The sequence below is a fragment of the Schistocerca nitens genome, chromosome 1 (genome assembly GCF_023898315.1).
Source record: "Schistocerca nitens isolate TAMUIC-IGC-003100 chromosome 1, iqSchNite1.1, whole genome shotgun sequence".
In the NCBI taxonomy this organism is placed as follows: domain Eukaryota; kingdom Metazoa; phylum Arthropoda; class Insecta; order Orthoptera; family Acrididae; genus Schistocerca; species Schistocerca nitens.
Genome location: NC_064614.1, coordinates 397,004,697 through 397,024,292, shown reverse-complemented (window position 1 = coordinate 397,024,292; position 19,596 = coordinate 397,004,697).

The following is a 19,596-nucleotide window of genomic DNA, read 5'->3' as shown; positions in this document are numbered from 1 at the left end:
GTTACCGGAAAAGGTCAAGGTAATGGTCTACCGATGTGACGTCAAGCCCTATATCCGTCCCCCGATGCGGTGCTTCAAGTGCTGGAAGTTCGGCCATATGTCTTCCCGCTGCACTTCCAGCCTCACATGTCGAGATTGCGGACGCCCATCTCATCCCGATACTCCATGTGCCCCGCCTCCCATCTGCGTCAACTGTGGGGAGCACCATTCACCTTGCTCGCCAGACTGCAGAATATTCCAGAAAGAGCGCAAAATCATGGAATATAAGACCCTGGACCGGCTGACTTATACTGAGGCCAAAAGGAAATACGACCGATTACATCCAGTGAGAATGACATCTTCCTATGCCGCTGCTACAACACCTGTGCTCGCCCCATCAATTTCGCGACTTCCGGCCGGATCGCTGAGTGGTACAACTCCTCCTGCCCCCTTGCCAGTGGAGGGCTCTACCCACCGGGTTGCTCCTGCGCCACCTACCTCAGGGGCAACACCATCCCCCCCATCAGGGACGTCCGTCCCTGCTTCTAAGCCGGAGAAGTGTCCAACTTCTTCGGCTTCTCACGCTCGCAAGGGGTCCCTTGGGTCCCTTGGGTCCCTCCCTTCCCAGGTTTCCACCAGCGGGAAGGCTGACGACCGACAGTGGCGTAAGTGCCCACAATCAGCTGGTCGAAGGGCTTCACGATCCTCCTCAGTCCCGGAGACTGGATCGGTGAAGCCCTCCCAGCCAGTTAAACCCAAGGAGCAGCGTGAGAAACCAAAGAAGAAGAGCTCTAAGCCCCAGGAACTCGCGGTGGCAGTCACCCCACCGCAACCTTCCAGCTCTGCATCTGAGGACGAGGTGGAGATTCTGGCGTCCACTGAGGACCTCGATCTCGCCGGTCCCTGAGACGCCATGAATAGCACTAGCGCGGGTGCTCAATCGGAGGCAGCAGGCGACCCGGCGGCGTAATCTGCCTTCCCAGTCCCGTCACGCCTTTCCCAGCCATGGCCAATACCATCCTCCAGTGGAACTGCAGCGGTTTCTTCCACCATCTAGCTGAGCTCCGCCAACTTATCAGCCTTCACCCGTTCTTCTGCATTGCTCTCCAGGAAACTTGGTTTCCAGCAATGCGAACCCCCGCCCTCCATGGCTATCGGGGTTATTATAAGAACCGAGCAGCTTATGAAAGGGTGTCTGGTGGCGTCTGCAAATATGTCCTTCACACTCTGCACAGCGAGTCTGTCCCTCGCCAGACGCCTTTAGAGGCTGCCGCTGTACGTGTGTGGACGCCACAGGCTGTTACCGTCTGCAGTCTTTACATTCCACCGGATGGTGATGTCTCGCAGCATGTCCTGGCTGCACTGGTCGCTCAATTGCCGCCACCTTTCTTGCTATTGGGCGACTTCAATGCCCATAACCCTCTGTGGGGTGGGTCAGTGGCAACAGGTAGAGGCGCCATCGTTGAGCGTTTATTGTCGCAGCTCGATCTCTCGCTGTTAAATGATGGTGCCTTCACACACTTCAGTGTGGTGCATGGCACCTACTCCGCCATTGACCTTTCAATCTGTAGCCATAGCCTCTTACCGTCTGTCCAATGGAGTGTGCATGACGACCTGTGTGGTAGTGACCACTTTCCGCTCTTTTTGTCACTACCACAGCGTCACTCTTCTGGGCGCCCTAGCAGATGGGCTATGAATAAGGCTGACTGGGACTTGTTCTCCTCCACTGCCGCTTTTGAGCCTCTCTCTACTGATGACATTGATGCGGTGGTTCAATCGGTCACCACCGGCATAGTTACTGCCGCCGAATCTGCCATTCCCCATTCCTCTGGGTCCCCTCGGCGGAAGGCTGTGCCTTGGTGGTCGCCTGAGATCGCTGACGCGATTAAAGATCGCCGGCGGGCGCTCCAGCGTCACAAGCGACATCCCTCCATAGACCACCTTATCGCCTTCAAACGGCTGCGTGCGCGGGCCCGCCTCCTTATCCGCCAAGGCAAGAAGGAGTGCTGGGAGCGGTATGTGTCCACCATTGGCCTCCATGTCACTCCATCGCAGGTCTGGGCCAAGATTCGACGCGTCTACGGCTATCGGCCACCTGTCAGCGTCCCTGCGCTCTCACTGAATGGAGCAGTTTGTACTGACTCCGACGTCATTGCAAATCGCTTAGCAGAGCATTTTGCTATGAGTTCCGCTTCTGCGAATTACCCCCAGGCCTTCCGCTCCATTAAAGAGCGGATGGAACGTCGGAGCCTTTCGTTTCGCACCAACCACCCAGAATCTTACAATGCTCCATTTAGTGAGTGGGAATTTCGCAGTGCCCTAGCTGCTTGCCCTGATACCGCTCCTGGGCCAGATGGCATCCACTGTCAGATGCTGAAACACCTTTCAGTGGACTGCCAGCGGCGCCTTCTCGATCTTTACAACCGTCTTTGGGTCGAGGGGGAGTTTCCGTCGCAATGGCGGGAAGGCATTGTCATCCCCGTTTTGAAACCTGGAAAGAACCCTCTGGAGGTGGACAGCTACCGTCCCATTAGCCTCACCAACGTTCTTTGCAAGTTGCTTGAACGGATGGTGAGCCGGCGCTTGAATTGGGTACTGGAGTCTCGGGTCCTTCTGGCTCCGTCTCAGGGTGGGTTCCGTAAAGGCCGCTCCGCCACCGACAATCTGGTGAGCCTGGAGTCGGCCATCCGTACTGCCTTTGCCCGCCGTCAGCACCTGGTCGCTGTCTTTTTCGACATGCGAAAGGCGTACGATACGACATGGCATCATCACATCCTTTCTACGCTTCATGGATGGGGTCTTCGGGGTCCTCTGCCGATTTTTATCCGCAATTTTCTGTCGTGTCGTACCTTCCGCGTGCAAGTCGCGGCCTCGTATAGTTCCTCCCACGTCCAGGAGAACGGTGTGCCACAGGGTTCTGTTTTAAGTGTCTGTCTGTTTTTAATAGCCATTAACGGGCTTGCTGCGGCCGTGGGAAATTCTGTCTCCGCTTCCCTGTATGCTGACGACTTCTGCCTTTACTACAGCTCTACTGGCATTGCAGCTGTTGAACGTCAGCTACAGGGCGCTATCCGTAAGGCGCAGTCTTGGGCTGTAGCGCATGGGTTTCAGTTTTCGGCAGCCAAGACCCGTGTTATGCATTTCTGCCGGCGCCGAACAGTCCATCCTGAGCCGCGGCTTTATCTTGCCGACGAACTCCTTGCTGTGGTGGAGACCCACAGGTTTTTGGGGGTGGTTTTCGATGCCCGGTTGACTTGGCTGCCTCATATCCGGCAGCTTAAACAGGCGTGTTGGCGGCATCTAAACGCTCTGAGATGCTTGAGCCACACCCGCTGGGGCGCCGACCGCTCTACCCTGTTGCGGCTCTACCAGGCGTTAATCCAGTCCCGTCTGGATTATGGGAGCCTGGCTTATGGCTCAGCATCCCCATCTGCGTTGCGGGTGCTGGACCCCATTCTCCACAGTGGGATACGCCTTGCCACTGGTGCTTTCCGCACCAGCCCTGTGGACAGCGTCCTAGTGGAGGCAGGTGTCCCTCCACTGCGGTTCCGACGCCAACAATTACTGGCTGCTTATGCTGCCCATGTTTTTAGCTCGCCCGGGCATCCAAATTACCGTGTCCTGTTCCCGCAGTCAGTCGTCCATCTGCCAGAACGTCGGCCCCGGTCGGGTTGTCCGATCGCCGTACGCGTCAAGGAGCTTCTCTCCGGGCTTGGGCTTGTCCCTGTTCCACCTCCTTTCCGGGCACCTCTGCGTACACCCCCGTGGTGCGTTCCTCGCCCTTGCCTTCGGCTAGACTTGGCACAGGGCTCGAAGGACTCAGTCCCTCCAGAGGCCTTCCGCTGCCGCTTTTATTCCATCCTGGCCACGTATCAGGGCTCTGGCATTGTTTACACCGACGGCTCGATGGTTGCTGGTCGAGTCAGTTATGCGCTCACTCTAGGGGACCATTCTGAACAACGTTCCTTGCCGGCTGGCTGCAGCGTTTACACTGCTGAGCTGGTCGCCATCTTTCGAGCCCTAGAGTATATCCGCTCCTCATCAGGTGAGTCCTTCGTTATCTGTAGCGATTCCCTGAGCAGTTGACGAGCTCTCGACCAGTGTTTTCCTCGTTCCCGTCTGGTGATGGCTGTCCATGAGTCCCTGCATACTCTTGCGCGTTGTGGCCGCTCTGCGGTCTTCGTGTGGACCCCAGGCCATGTTGGGATCCCCGGCAACGAGAATGTTGACCGGCTGGTGAAAGAGGCGACTAGTGCACCATCTCTGGACGTTGGCCTCCCGGAGACAGATTTTCGAGCATTCCTACGCCGCAAAATTCTGGACCTTAGGGACACTGAATGGCGCGCCCTGCCTTCACGCAACAAACTTCGGGCCATCAAGGGGGATACCGGTGTGTGGCGCTCCTCCTTGTGGGTCTCTCGCAAGGAGTCTGTTGTCCTCTGCCGGCTGCGCATTGGGCACACGTGGATGACGCACGGCCACTTATTGCGACGAGAGGACCCACCTATATGTCGCTGCGGCTCCATTTTGACAGCGGTCCACATTTTATTCGACTGTCCACTTTTATCTGTGCTCAAGCAGTCGTTCGCACTGCCTGACACGCTCCCTGCCCTTTTAATAGATGACTCGGCTATGGCTGACTTAGTTTTACGTTTTATTCGGGCAGGGGGCTTTTATCATTTAATATGAGTGTTTGTGTTTTATTTTATTGTTTTGTGTTGATTCTGGCATTTAGCCTACGGTTTTAAACTCGGTTTTTAATGTGTTCTCTGTGGTTGGCTTTTCCTTTTTTTGTTACTGTGGTCGGCCAACCACCGTGTGATCTTATTTCGTTTTGTCTGATCTCTGTCGGAGTCTTTCTTGTCCCGTGTCGTCTGACGTCTTCCCTGTTCATTTTTATTCTCTTTGGGCGGTTTTAATTTTTTTGGAAAAAGGGACCGATGACCGTCGCAGTCTGGTCCCTTTAATCCCCCAAACCAACCAAAACTTCCTGTTATTACCCTATGTGCACAGACTCACCATTGTTATGCATAGCATCCTGTTTTCAGTGTTATCATACTGGTATTACACTTGAAAATTTTGTGCATTGAGTTTTCAAAATGTAGGATAGCTATTAACTAAGACTTGATTATGACTCAGTTAAATTATAATTTTTGAAATGAACTGGTTTTTTTTCTTTTTTTTCTTTTTTTTTTTTTTTGTCAATCAAAATCCTAATTTCAACTGCAAAAAACATTCACATAAAAACTTCCCCAATGGTAGCTTTTAATTCAGAAATTTGAACGTTTTGAGTGGACTACATATTTCTGATGAAGATTCAGATTTAAAAGTCCTACTATGCAAGCCTACAATGCAGGTCACAATCCTCCTCAGGGATAGCGAGAGAGTGGGCACACTCTCAATCATCGAGAAGGGGTAAGGGGAGTGTGCTGGTACACCCTCAATTGCTGACTAGGAACTGGAGAAGTATGCCAGCATGCTCCTCATATTCAATGGGCTAGCAAGTTACTCACCTTTATAGTTTTCTATTTAAGCAATGAAAGAAAAACATATTTTTGTACAAAATGCTTTTTTTCTCAAAGTTATACACACCTTCTGCACCTACAGCTATACTCTGTGAACCACTGTGAAGAGCATGGTAGAAGGTGCATTCCAATGTATCAATTACCTTCAGGAATATGCCAGATCAGTTCTTTCAACACCTCAGTGATACTCTCCTGTGGTACAGACAAACCTGTGACCATTCGTGCTGTCCTTCTCTATGTATGTTCAATATTCCCAGCTAGTCCTATTTGGAACTAGTCTGACACACTTCAGCAATTATCTCCTTTACCCGTGACTGAGCCTCTGTGATTGTTTCATTTTATTTCCCTAATAAGTGTTACCCGGCAGGTATTTGTATATGTTTACAGATTCCAACTGTGATTCGCTGATATTATATTCATAGAACACTATGCGTTTTCATTTTGTGAAGTGCACAATTTTATATTTTTGAACATTTAAAGCTAGTTGCCAACCATTGCACAACTTTGAAATTTTATCAAGGTTTGGCTGAATAATTGTACAGCTTCAATCAGACTTTACTTCATTGAAAATAATTGCATCATCTGCAAACAGTCTTAGGTTACTATTAATACTAAATGTCCTAAAAGTCTTTCCCTGATTACAAACATTCATAAGGCAAAAAATATGACACTCAGACAAATATGTTTTATCTTGAATTGCAAGTGACATAGTAAAGTTATTGTGTACATATATATCTACTATTACTTTGTTTTTTACAGGGCCCAGTGACGCAACAACAGCTAAATTTGACTCCACTTGCAGACAACATGTACTAAAACCATGAGAAAGCTCATGTGGCATACCATAGACAGCCACCAGGTGCTAAAAACATCAAGGTGTGATATTCGAAGTTTACAGAAACTGAGAGTGTCTGTGACCTCACTAGAACAGGCAAACCTGGACCTAGTGTAAAGACAATTCAGGCAGTGAGAGATGCCTTCATGAGGAGTCTCAAGAAGTCATTCCAGATTTAATTTGTCAAGATGCTGTACCACCTCAATTAGGGGTTAGCTGTTCGTGTCTATTTGGATAATTTCTGGGAAGCTGGATTGGACAGGGTGGTCATGTGTACATTTCTGGGAAGATTGATGCAATCAGGGAAAGACTTCTGGGACATCATGTAGTGTCTGAAAGATCATTCATATACAACATGAACTGAAAGGGACCCAACACACTTCCCTGGGGTACACTCAAAGTTACTTTTGCATCTACCAATGACAAGATAGTATGCTGCATCCTCCCTACCAAAAAGTCCTCAACCCAGTTATAAATTTCAGTTGATATCTCATATGATCATACTTTTGATGATAAGCATTGGTATAGTACTGAGTCAAATTCTTTTCAGAAATCAAGAAACACTGCATCTACCTGACTACCTTGATCCAAAGCTTCCAGTATGTCATGTGAGAAAAGTGCAAGTTGGGTTTCATGTTATTGATATTTTCAAAACTGATACTTGATAACATGGAGGAAATCATTCTGTTAGAGATACCTCATTAAGAGTGAGCTTAGAACATGTACTAAGATTCTGCTACAAATGGACGTGAAAGATACTGGATGGTAGTTTTGTGGACCACTTCGGCCACCCTTCGTGTAAACAGGTGTGACCTGTGCTTTCTTCCATCTACTGGGCATAGTAGTTTGTTCGAGGGATCTATGACAGATTGTAGTTAACAGAGAGGCTAACTCAGTTGCGAATTGGTTGTAGGGTCTGACAGGGATTCCATCGGGTCCTGGGGCGTTGTTCAGTTTTAACGATTTCAGCTGTTTCTCAGTGCCACTGATGCTAATATCTGTCTTCAGAAGTTTCTTTACAATGACTATATACCATTATGAACTATTCTACTACACACATATCTATTCAGTGCATGGTCAACTATTCTCTTAAGCTTGAGCCATAGTTCCCGACCGAGCTCAAAGTTTCTTGTTCCTCATCGAGTTATGGCACTACTGCTTCTGTGTCTAGTTTGCTCAACATGTAAATCTTTCTGCTTTTTTTAATATTTGCACTTTGTATTTTGGCATTCATTGTTGCTATAAATGCCTCATGGTCACTGATACCAGTTTCAATTTGGACTTGCTCAGAGGTCAGATCTGTTCATTGTCATTAGATTTAATGTATGTCCATTATGAATGGGGTACTGAACTACCTGTCCTAAGTAATTTCCATGAAGGCATTTAGTAATGTTTCCCAGTTATACTAACTGACTGCTGGATGATTAAAGTTTCCTGAAATGATAACAGCATGATTAGGTAACTTATGTACAAGCGAACTGTGGCTTACTCTAACGTTATTGGTTAAATCGGGAGGTGAGCCTGGTGATTGATAGAAGGACCCTAATTTAATTTTGTGCCTACCCTTGAGACACAGATGTAAATAAGTCTTATACAAACAATCTCACATGTAGCTTCAATTCCTATTGCAGACAATTTTGTATTATGGGCATCCACAGCTGTAGAATTGCATCATGATGAAAAATACTGCTTCAGCTAGCATAAGGAAAAGTGGTAAACCAGATGTATAAAACAAAAGCTATGTATCAGTAATGCAAATGCTATGTTAACCTGATAACCTAAAATAAATCTCAAAAATAGAGGCTGCATAATTGAACAGTAGGTAACGAGGGTCAAGTTTGGATAAAATGCTGTTTACAAAAAAGACCAGCATCAAGATAAAAGGAGGACTGGGGAAAGGGGATATTGAAAATGTTACATAGACATACTGTAATGTTGTCATGATGACATGAGGCATGCAGTGACCGCCGAGACTGTAAACTGAGCTGAACTGGGGCCAATACTGGTAATGGGCGCATGTATGTGAGAACAGAGGTGACATAGGAACAGAATTGTAAAATGTGGCAGCAAAAGTTGGGTATCATCTTTACAAGTAATTTTATAAGCGAAAAGTAGAAGAACCTACAGTATAATAGTTATTTTACTATCGAACAAGGGGGCAACTATGCCTTCTGAAATACAATTATAAAAGAAAATGAATTATATAGAAATTTATTAAAAATCTTATGAATGTAATACATAAATGATGATGTTTGGACCTCATAATAATTAACAATGCCAGAGGTGATGCACAGAAATGGCAGGATGGAGAATTGTGTTTAACTCCATGTAAAAATGGTTTAAAATAGGGAACAGAATAGATGTGCTACTTTATTCTATTTAAGCAGTCAACATTTGCTAAAATGTTGCGATGGCACACCTCTAATTTCCCATTGAGGGTATGTATTGGGAGACATTTTTTGCATCTTAATATTTCGATCTTGTGATTATGGCCCTTTCTTTCTCGATGAAGAATTTTTAAATTATTTTGCAGATTTGTAATGGAGTGTCCCTCCTTATGCAGTTGATTACTTAAGGCTGACTTAGAGCTGAATAAAGATGTTCAACAAATCTGATACAGAATCTTCTGCCTGTTTGTCCAGTGTATTTTATTGGACTGTTGTCGAACATAATGCAGAACTGTATTTTCTATCTGTTGAATGTTCTTGGTGCATATATTTCTTCCCAAGATTATGTGGCATAAAGAACCTGGTTGCTTGTTGTTTTCTCGTAGTTGTGGTCTAACTTCCTCCATAATCTTTCCAAAGAATGGGCTGCGGTGATAAGAATCATTGTCCTGCCTGTGAGCTTCTGCATTAACCAAGGCAATTATCCTCTTCTTCATTCTATTTATTTATTTTTATTATAGACTACATCTATTAAATTCTCAACATTTCCTTATTAATGTTGTTGACAAAGTTGGCACTTTCTTATTCTAGGCTTTCATTATCAGAATGATGTTCACTGCATTATGCCATATTTTAACTTGACTACTGGCCTCTCAATGGTTGAACATTTTTATTACAGCTGGACAGAGAATGTTGCATAATCTGTTGGTTATCGCTTGAACTATGTTGTAAAATAAATGTGAGTACACAATTGTCGTATGTTATGGTGTTCAGTCCGAAGACTGGCTCGATGCAGCTCTCCATGCTACTCTATCCTGTGCAAACCTCTCCATCTCTGAGTAACTACTAAAACTTATATCCTTCTGAATCTACTTACTGTATTCATCTTTTGGTCTCCCTCTACAATTTTTACGCCCTATGGTTCCCTCCAGTACTGGCGACCCCTTGATGTCTCAAAATGTGTCCTACCAATCCATTGCTTCTTATAGTCAGATTGTGCCACAAATTTCTCTTCTCCCCAGTTCTATTCAGTTCCTCATCATTGGTTATGTGATCTACCCATCTTATCTTCAGCTATCTTCTGTAGTACCACATTCCATAAATACTTTCAGAGAAGAATTTCTGACACTTAAATCTATACTCAATGTTAATAAATTTCTCTTCTTCAGAAACGCTTTTCTTGCCATTGCCTATCTACATTTTATATCCCCTCTACTTCGACTATCATCAGTTATTTGGTGGCCCCTCTTTAAGAGTCTCATTTCCTAATCTATTTCCCTCAACATCATCTGATTTAATTCAATTACATGTACAGCTCAACTACATTTTAACAGAAACAGGATTTTTATACATTTTAATCTTATCTACACACAGATGTATCCCTGAAGATTTGTTTCTAATACCATGAAACTATTTTTTAAAAGAGTAAACCACCATTTGACCTTGTATTAATATATTTATCTTCTGTACTTTCTAGATTTCAGATTTTGTGCTGTTATCAAGTAAAATGCTAAAAGTTGTTAGACCTGCTCTGGACTGCCTTAACAGATAGCATGTAACAATTGTCTAACAGTTTTTAGCATTGTTCTTGATAATGGCACTAAAGTCAAAATCTACTGAGTACAGAAGATAAATTTAGTAACACAGTCAAATGGCAGTTTACTCTTTTAAAAAGTATTGCATGACTTGTGGTTCAACACCACTGAAAACTTTTTAGTCATGGAATTAGTTAGATCACAAAAAATATTTATTGTACAGCTGAAGCAGTCTTTTTCATAATGATTCAATTTTGAGTGTCTTGTATACTGTGGCAAGAACACCACCTCAATTTCCCATTTACCTGTCCTTTTGGTACATGCTTCAATTTTCACCAACAGCTTCATGTTTTAACTGATTTCTGTGCTAAATATTATGTGAGCTTAAGACATTTTAGGGGTGCTTCAAACTCTGGCACTTTGTTGTGAATGCTTTGGCAGTAATCCACTAGAATCTTAATACTCTTGTGGCGCAAATGAAACCGACACCAACATCAATATGCATTCATCTTTGGACTCTAAGCGTTATCTTTGGCTGTTCCGCCATGTTCAGTTCAGTTCTTTTTGATACTCGAATGTGTTACGGTTAATAAATGAACTATTGCTAAATGGGTGTGATTATTGGTGCAACCAACCCGGTAATCCTCCTCACTGGTGATCCCGAGTTGTAACGTCTTCCGTTTTCGTCGTTTTACTGTGTCCACAACCTCCGTGTCGGTTATTTTCCCGTGTATTACATCGACACAGCATTCGAACAATGACTTCGGCCCAGCGTCTAACCCCGGACTTTGTGATTGACATGCATCATGTTGCGGGCGATGTACACCCACCAGGACTGTAACATGACTCCTCTCACTCGATGATTCCGCCGATTTCGCCGGACGTTTTTGAGCCTGCAACAATAAGTGAAGTTAGGAGTGCACATGACTCCGGCTATCAAACACCTTTGTTCCCACATGTGCCCTCCCTCATCAACTGTGCAGTTACCTCTTACGGATCTCCATGCAGTGCGGGACCAATGCCGATTGCTTCGTTGGACAACCTACTACCACCATGACAACGATTTGCCATGCCGCAATCCGTGCAGTACCACGCGGATTCCTGCCATGTGGCCAGAACTGCTTTGTTCACAGATCTACCTCCTCAGCATCTGACCACGCCCATGCCTGCCTCGGTTCAGCATCAGCACATGCCTTCCTACTTCGATACCTCGGCCTGCTTCAGGAACAATAACTTGTTATCTGTGCCTGACCTCCACCTCCATCCCACTGCTATGCCTCAGTGTTTTGTGCCACGACATTCACCTTATCCACACACTGTTTTGAGTGGAGTGACTATGAACAGTGAACATTCACGCATTCCATCCCACGTTTGACATCATTTTCCACACTGTGCTTCTGGACAGCCCGCACCTCCGCAGCCTCCCTGCAACACAGGTGGCCCCGGCTCTGATCATACGTAGAGCTTTCTGTGGACTAACACGCGTTCTCAAACTTTGAACTTTTTCTCACCTGTTGCCCCCGCGCCGGCTCCAGTCGAGCTTCCACTACCGTTCTCGGCACATCTCGGTGCCTCATCCGCGTCGGTCTTCCACGACGCGTCAATCCAAACACACCCGCAATGTGTTGAGCTTCCACAACCACAATCGACACATTATAGTGTCTCACCCATGTCGGCCTTCCGCGTCGCGACGGATCGTGCTCAACCACAAAGTGTCACCTTTACGCTGCCACCTGAACAGCCGTTGTTGCCACATCCCATGGAGGCACACTCTCCTGGAATACTACAGCAACAACAGCTCAATTCAGTCAGTGCCCCGATGGACTCAACTCAACCACTTCTTCCGAACATTCTCCAATGCTTACTGATGCTGCCGCCGTTTAATCCCGACAGAGCAACTACCTGGTTCAAAATTGTGGACGAAGTGTTCGACCATTACAAACTCGACAAGTCAACCAGGTTTCTGTGCCTCATTGCCTACCTGCACGACCAGGAGGACTTGATTGCAGACCTGGTCGATGCCCCGGACTCATCTACCCATTACACTCTAGCCAAAAAAGACAGTTCTAAGTCGGCTTGCACGCTCAACTGAGGCAGCAATATGGCAAATGCTCCACATCGGGCAAATAGGCAACGACAAACCTTCCCAGCTCTGGAGATGGCTACATGCTCTGATCAGCGCCGATCTATTCTATAACACAGCTCTCCTCGCCAGCTGGGCAGATAAACTATCTCCTCACATCCGCTTTGCTCTGGCTCAAAGGTCTCCTGAACCTGTCGAGCAAAGAATGACAATTGCTAACAAGCTAAACAATGCATAACTGCTCTATTTCGCCAGCCACTGCCTACCTGACAAGTCTCAGGTTCAGGCTCATCGCCCTGCAGCCGGACGCGACCGGGGCCGTACTATGCCGACCGTTCCACTCACTACGGGAAGCAGTAAACAAGCAACTGGGACGTCACCGGCTCTGTCCACGGTCACGCCCTCTCCTGCAACTGAACCTGCTGTGGCCACCGAACCTCAGCCACCTCCACTGGCAACGAACTTCCTGCAGGAAATGCAACCACACTACCCGTACTGTTACTTCCACACACGGTTTGGTGAGGCGGCACGGAACTGCAGACAGTTCCCAAATGCCAATCGCAGGTAGGTCCAGGTGCCGCCTCCTGTGCACAACATGACAGGCACCCCCCAGTGCTCCATTCTGTCTGGGAACGACCGGATAATTGCAGACAACTTTACATTAAAGACATTTTGTCGGATACCTTTTCCTAGTGGACACAAGCGCCGATGTTTCGCTGGTGCCTACATCCTTGGTGTCGTTGAACATCATCCACCCTCATCATACTTCACTGCAAGCCGTGAATTCAACTAAACTACAATGCTTGGGTTCAACTTCCCACATCGTCTCACTCTCCGCAAACTGCAAACTCGAGTGGACTTTTTTAGTGTGTGAAATTGACGAACCTATACTAGGCATTGACTTCTTGCGACAGCACAGACTTTCACCGGACCTAGTGCAAAACACCGTGTTTCATCATCCATCCAAGACTCACTTCCCCTGTGCTTTGTCGAGCAAACCCCACTGTGACACATCGGTCCAGGCTCATCTCATCCGTACATACTCGTCTCTGTCGACGACGTTACAGGAAACCACGCACAAGTGCCTTGTCAAGCTTGAACATGTCACTCGCCTATGCAAGGAAAACTTTGAGCTCTCCCTCTGGCTTCACGAAACACAGTTCCAGCTCTCTGATGCAGCAAAGGAATTACAGACACTACAGCAAGGACAAAGCAAGGTCAGTAAGTGTGCAGAATCTGCTTGCAATCCCAGCAATCGAGCCTCCGTGTGCTTACCTCCCGCTACCCCTCGCAACTGTGCTATCAAGACTGCCATAATGTGTACTGACAGTTCCGCAGGGCCACACCCTCCTAACACGGCAGCATTTGACACTCGGCCGGACACAAGTGCGCATGCGTGACGAGCATCACGTGTTCCCGAACTGACGGCTCCTACCCCACCCCTCGCGAACAGCACCTCAAACTATGCAACTTCGGCTCCTGCGCGCCGCTGTGTGACCGCCACTGACAACACAAACAGTGCGCTCGCACCAAGCATTTCACCCGCGACCTTACTGCCACAGGCTGCGTCCTCGGACAATGGACTCACTAATGGCTCACGAGCTCTACTGAGCTCACCCGACCATGGTGCCACTGTTTCGGGCCGGTGGTCATCTTGTTGCGTTGACTCCTGGGACACTTTGTCGCCGAGTGGCTCCGAACACCATGACCATGCCTCGCCTGCCCCGCCCGCCACACATTGTAAACAAACCACCTCCCGTGCCGCCAGCAAAATTTCCGTCGTCACCAATGGCATGGTTCAGAAGCTTCGCCTCATGCCAGGTCCCCCAATCTCCAGTAAACCACGTCGACTTTGCCCCGAGTGTCTCTCCGACCTTAAAAATCAGATTTCTGAACTACTAAGCTCGAGCGTCATTGAACCGTCTGCCAGTAGCTGGTCTACGCCCATACGGGTCCCGGCGCATGTGTGGAGACTACCGTCAACTAGACGCACAAACAACTAGAGACACCTACCCCATACCCAACATTGCGACTTTACCAGTTCCCTCGCAGGTGCGACCACGTTCTCTGTCATTGATTGCAAACGGGCCTACCACCAGATCCCCATGGCACCTAAAGACATCAAGAAGACAGCAATCACCACCCCAATAGGGTTATTTCAGTTTCGATTCATGCCCTTTGGTCTGAAAAACGCAACCCAGACCTGGCAACGCTTCATCAACGAAGTTCTATTCGACCTAAAATTCTGCTTTGCATATCTTGATGACATTCTTGTGTTCAGCTGCTCCATCAAGGACAACATTCGACATGTGCAAACTGTTATGAACACTCTTGTGGCAGCAGGCATCGAGAGCAACCAGGACAAACTGCAGCTACATCAACCCGCTGTCACTTTTCTTGGTTTTTGGGTCTCTGCCGACGCCATTTCACCACCCCCTGAGAAAATACAAACAATACTAAACCTACCCAGACCTTTGTCATTCAAAGAGCTCTGGCGCTTTCTGGGGATGGTTAATTATTATCGCCGACATCTACCTCGGGCTGCGGAGATTCAGGCTCCACTGACGGACGCCTTGGCATGCACCAACACTTCTGGATCTCGGCTCGTTCCATGGACCCCTGCTATGACTGATTCTTTCACTGCCCTCAAAAATCTTCTTGCCAAGGACCACCGCGCATCCTCATCCCAATGCGCAGCTTTTCATCACCACAGACGCGTGCAATACTGCCATCGGCGCTGTCCTTAGACAATCGATGGGCAAACTTCACGTCTGCAGTTCTTCTTGCACAAGCTCACAATGCACAACGGAAATATTCCACGTTTGACAGGGAGTTGCTCGCTGTCTACAAAGCGATTAAGCATTTTAAGACTGATGTTGAGGGACGCCCTTTCTATGTTTTAACGGACCACAAACCCCATGCTGCGGTTATTACAAACCGCCAGCTGCCCCGCCTCCTTACCGCTTCAGATACTTGGACTTCATATCTCAGTTCACCACCGATGCATAAAGGGTGCTGACAATATAGTTGCTGATATCCTTTCACGACTCGACGCCGTCCATTCGCTGTTAGACCTCTCTGAACTGCCTAACCTCCAACTCGCCGACGAGGAAACACAAAACCTGATTTCAGACTCTACCTCTTCACTACACTTCATCCGCACCACCTTCACTGGCATTTCTGGTGAGATCTGGTGCGACGACAGTATGTGCATGTTATGCCCTGTCATCCCAACCATGCTCCATCGAGCTGTCTTCAACGCATTGCGTAATTAAGCCCACCCCGGTGTTCGTGCGTCCGCCCGCCTCGTAGTGGAGCGCTTTGTGTGGAGAAATGTCAACAAGGACTGCCAGCAATGGGCACGCTCCTGCGTCGTGTGCCAATGCTACAAAGTACACAAGCACACTTCACACCCCCTCGGCACCTTTTCGATCCCTCCTGGGCGTTTCCAGCATATTCATGTTGACATTGTCGGCCCTCTCCCCCCCTCTAACGGCTTTCGTTATGTTCTCTCGTCTATCGTTCGAACAACTCGCTGGGTCAAGGCTGTCCCCCTCCCCAATATTACGGCAGAAACTGTTGCTCGAGCTTTTGTCAAGTCATGGGTATCGCATTTCGGATGTCCAACTACCATCACGACTGGAGATTTGTAACACTTGCGGCATTCGGCGCATTCATACCACAGCATATCACCCGCAAAGTAACGGGCTAGTTGAGTGCTGGCACCACACTTTCCAGGCAGCTCTTCGATGCCACGACTCTCTATGGACAGAGGCCCTTCCCCTTGTGCTACTTGGCATTCGTGCAATCTACAAGGAAGACCACAAAGGCACAATAGCCGAGTTTGTATATGGCCAGAACATTGTTCTCCCTGGCGAACTCGTGAGCCCTTCTGCTTCTCCCCCTCAGTCTGTCTTACCTTCCTTCATGGACTGCGTCAGACGCCAGTTCATCAACCTCCACATCCCTTCACCCACCAGCCATTCCCGCCCTAAGGTTCACGTCCCAAAATCTCTGGACAGTTGCGAGTACGTCACGCTCCGAGATGACACTATCCGTGCTCCCCTCCAACCTCCATATACCGTCCTGTACCGAGTTCTCTGGTGCTCAGCCAACACCTATGACATCCAGATGAAAGATTCAGCTGTCACAGTCTCTATCAACAGACTTAAGCCTACTCAAGTCGAGCCTTCTTCTACCCCCCTTCAGGCGACGACCACGCCACTCACTGTCGTGGCTCACGACGCTCTGACCACTCCCTCCAGGTCGTACTTACACACTTAATCGAGTGACTTCCAGCTCCAATCATCGAACTCTCCTCTGACCTTGCCCCCTACTCTGGTCTCACACACTCCATCGAGTGAACCCATGCTCCCCACGTCGAGCTTACCTACGATCACGCCCTCTCCGCTGGGCCCTTCACGGGTCCCTTCGACCTCTCCTCCATCGGCTGCCTCACCCTGTTGAGGTTTCTCATGCGCCCTGTCGAGGTTTCTCAAGCCGCCCCCCCCCCCCCCCCCCATCTTGAACGTGCCCTCTCTCGACGTGTTTGTGCCTGCCCCCCCGGAAATAGTCCACGACATCTCTATAATACGCGATGATACACTGTTCGTCGTCTGTTTCCCTTCATCTGGTGCTCATTACACAACCTCCGCTATTCCCTGCCACCTGATGAAATGTGTTCCCCTTCACCTGACATTGACCTAGACATGCTTCGTGCGTTCGCCACACCCACCGGAGACATCGTCGTCGTCGCTCCGTTCCACCCGCAAACCGCGGGCCTACCTATCGCCACACGACCAGTACGCCCAGTACGACACCCAGCTTGCTTCAACAACGTCCAGGTTGACACAGCTCCCCGACGAAGCTGTCGAGCTAACGGTGGTCCGGCTCCCGCGGAGCACTCCTGCCGATGCCATAGTCACCCTCCCTCCCCCCCCCCCAGCCCCCCGCCTCTCAAGAGTACTCCGTACTGCAGGGGGGGGGGGGGGGGAGGGGGGGGCTATGTGGTGCCGATGAGGTCTACACCAGCATCAATCTGAGTACTGTCTTTGGACTAAGCTAAACATTATCTTTTTGCAGTTCCGCCATGTTAGTTCTGTGTAAGCCTTTGATGTGTTCAGGTGAATAAACGAACTACTGCAAAATGGGAACTTCCTCCTCGTTAGTAAGTGTAACCTACTGCATATAACAAAGCGAAAATCCCCATTAATGTACAAGTACAAAATAAATGCCCAGTCTTTGGAAGTGGTAACATCCATCAAGTATTTGGGTGTGACTATTCGAAATGGAATGATCAGATTACAGAAGTAATGGGTAAGGCGAACTTTAGATTGCAGTTTATTGGTAGAATCCTGAAGCGATGCAGTCCTTCAACAAAGGAAATTTGCTTATAATACTTTAGTTTGTCCAGTCTTGGAGTATTGTTCATCTGTGTGGCACCCTTACCAGTTGGGTCTGATCCAAGAGGTTGAGAAGGTCCAAAGAAGAGCGGCAAGATTCATGTCTGGAACATTTAGCCATTGCGAGAGCATTACAAATCACATAGAAAGATTGAAGTGGGACACACTTGCATATAGAAGATGCATTAAACAGAAGGGGCTGCTCACTAAATTCCAAAATCCGATCTTCACCGAGGATGTAGAGCATATATTATTATTACTAACTTTCAAATCGCGCAATGATCACCATTCAAAGACAAGGGAAATTAGAGCTCATACTGAAGTGATCAGACAGTCGTTTTTCTCTCGTGTGATCTGCGAGTCAAACAGAGGGGCAAATATGACATTGGCACGAATTGTGCCCTCTGCCACACACTGCTTGGTGGCTAGCTAAATATGTAGATGTAGATGTAGGAAAGTTGGAAATTTGTGGTAATTTCCTAAGGGACCAAACTGCTGAGGTCATTGGTCCCTAGGCTTACACTCTACTTAACCTAACTTAAACTAACTTACGCTAAGGACAACACACACGCCCATGTCTGAGGGAGAACTCGAACCTCGAACGGGGGGAGCTGCGCGGTAGGGATGCCTTGGACTGCGCAACTGTCTACAGTGGCAGCTACATCATGACAAGTTTCAGATGATGCTATGCCTGAAAGCTGACAGACTTTTACAAGTGTCATGGGTTTGAAATAACCTGAAATAAGCCTATGTATTTCATGCCTAGATAGCTGAGTGTGTAAATCACTATCTGTGAAACAAAAGGTTCCAGATTTGAGTTCTAGTCCAGAGAATTTCCTGTTATATTCTAGGTATGATACACTTTCACATAAGAGATTGATTTGAATCCTGATTTGAAAGCATTTTATCAAAGATAATGCAATAAGATTTGAGTTCAGTTTGAGTGTCACAGAAATGATATTCAGACTTATAAACTGTTACACTTCTTAATGGATATTTTTGTTGAAGCTTGCAACCACCCCCTACCATTTATTTAATAATTCTCTTGGCTGTCTGCCTAATGAGAGAAAAATGGTGATGATTACATCCAGATATGTAGATAGTTACTGAACTGTACCAAGTGACAGAACTGACCTAAACACTCCTTCCTATTCACCTGTCTAGCCACAACCAGATTTTAACTTGAAAATTATGTTCAGAATCTCACAATATAACTTCTACCAATATCCAAAAATGTTGATGGTCACCTTAATAATTTCATACTTCCATGTGGCATTAACAGCAGTCACACACACAATATTCCACAACTTCTTCCATTTGTAACTATATTTACTTTGCAAATATATTGGCATAACTTCTTCCACATTTATAGGTGCACTTCTTCCATTCACTGTACTCCTCAAAATCTTAATAATGCAGATACTTCTTCAATAACTTAAATTTTCTCCAATACTGTGACTACACCCCAACTATTATCAGCCGACCATCCAACACTGAATTGCCTCTTCCCTGTCAGCCCAAGCCCATGCAATGTAATAGGGAACTCACCACCTATTGGTGTGAACTGTACCTTCTGGTAGGCCAACAATATGGTAACCACTGGAAGTAGGTGTGGTTGTGATCAATTATTAGTAAGAGTATCACCAACGATACCCTCACACCCTCATTCTTCTTTGTTTTGGTGAATATTTTGACTATAACTATGTGGCTAGGCTCTTGTACATTGCTTTACACTTCTACACGCCTTTGAGGAACACTGTCAGACTAACTTATTCACAATTTGGATGTTTACATATATCATTGACAATGGAGCATAAAAATGACTTAAGTAATCTAGTCCATTTGCATAT